The following is a 1,965-nucleotide window of genomic DNA, read 5'->3' as shown; positions in this document are numbered from 1 at the left end:
CTCCCGAGTAGCTGGGACTACAGGCACCCACCACCGTGCTCGGCTAATTTTTGTGTTTTTAGTAGAGACGGGTTACACCATGTTGGCCAGGCTGGTCTCAAACTCCTGACCTCAAGTAATCCGCCCGCCTCGGCCTCCCAAAGTGCTGGGATTACAGGTGTGAGCCACCATTTCCGGTCTGAGACTTTTGTTTTTTAAAACATTAGCAAGATACTCCTTCAGTGTCTCCTTTCCAAAATGTCTAGTGATCTTAACCCAAAGCAGACAATGAAAATACTCAAATCCCTGGGAACAAAAGCTACAGTTACAATGAACTGGCATAACAGTGGTGTAACAAAGGATCTGGCAAGGTGCTTGGCTTGGTAATGAATCCCTGGTACACAGGAATCATCCTCTTCCCAGGCCTTCTTTCTAGTGTCCAGGGTTTAGAAAATACAAGAAATGCTTTTTAAAAAAATTAAATCTTGTTGGTATGCCATATCCATTGCTCTAAGTCACAGCTCCAACAGACCCAGAGGGCACAGTTCCTTGAAAATTCCTATGTCAGATATTCAGTGGGAAACAAACACGTATGAAATGCACACACAGGAGAATAAAAGCCACACTCGTTCAGAATCAGTATGGTGAAGTCACGTGGGAAAAGCGATCATATCAAACTAGTCTCATTTACTGTTTCACTTTTTATTTTTAATAGGTAACAGGTTTACAGATTAGTTATTCATTCGCATAACTCATTTTTGAGGGCACTCTGCTAATGCTTTAAACGCAGCATATCTGAATTTTAGGAAAACGTTGGCAAAATTTCTTTGAGTCATGAGAATAAGATGAAAAATGTGGCTTCTGTGATAGTTCAGTCACTTGGGCCCTGGACCAAGATAGAACCCTCTGCTCCCCACCTCCTCCTCATGGACAGACACCTCTGTCCAGCACCCCCCCATCCACCCTCCACTCAGGAGGAGCAAAGTCCAGTTACAATGTCAAGTTGCCAGGGTCTTGAACACAGAAATTAAGAACACAGGGGAATTCCTGGGAATAAATGAGGGCCACTTCAACCCTAGACAAATATAAAATAGAAAGTCCTGGAATGGAGATTTGGCCTAGGAAAAAAGAGAAGGCAGATTTAAGTTAAAGGAAGTAGAAAAAGCTTTTCAGTCCCCAAGATATGAGTGGGACTGGAAGGGGCCTGTGCACATCCGATAGGGATGCACAGAACTTGATCTTTAGCCTTACCAGGTCTAAACTATCATTTTTCAGGCTCAGCCTTTGAAGGCCTAATAGCCAAAGATCTAATTCTGCAACATTGTATTTATCAAACAGTAAATGACAAATTGTAATGACCATAAACTACATGCTGAACACTGTTTCACATGCTTGGGATGTATCAGTGGACAAAACAAAGATCTCTTCTCTTTGAAATGTCTGTTCTAGCTAGAGAAGAAAGACAACAAAAACTAACAGAATGAATAGATAAACTGTAGAGTATATTTAAAGGTAATAAACACCATTGCAAAAATTTAAAAAGTAATAAGGTGGCCAGGCCCAGTGGCTCACGCCTGTAATCCTAGCACTTTGAGAGGCCAAGGCAGGCAGATCACTTGAGGTCAGGAGTTCAAGACCAGCCTGGCCAACACAGTGAAACCTCGTCTCTACTAAAAATACAAAACTTAGCCGGAAATTGCTTGAACCCTGAAGGTGGAGGTTGCAGTGAGCCAAGATCATTCCACTGCACTCCAACCTGGGCAACAGAGTGAGACTCCATCTCAAAAAAAAAAAGGTAATAAGGGAAGGAGGACTGGGAATGCAACAGGGAGGGGTCTGCAGAGAGGAGGTCTCCCTGGAAAGACATTAGCTGAACAAAGATCGGAACACAGTGGGAGTTCTCCATGCAAGCAAACCAAGATATAATCTGGAGGAAGCACTGCCCAAGCAGAGAGAACAGCTTGTACCAAGGCCCTCAGGAAGGAG

Source organism: Colobus angolensis, unplaced genomic scaffold (assembly GCF_000951035.1).
Source record: "Colobus angolensis palliatus isolate OR3802 unplaced genomic scaffold, Cang.pa_1.0 Scaffold137, whole genome shotgun sequence".
NCBI lineage: Eukaryota > Metazoa > Chordata > Mammalia > Primates > Cercopithecidae > Colobus > Colobus angolensis.
This window is presented reverse-complemented; position numbering follows the sequence as displayed.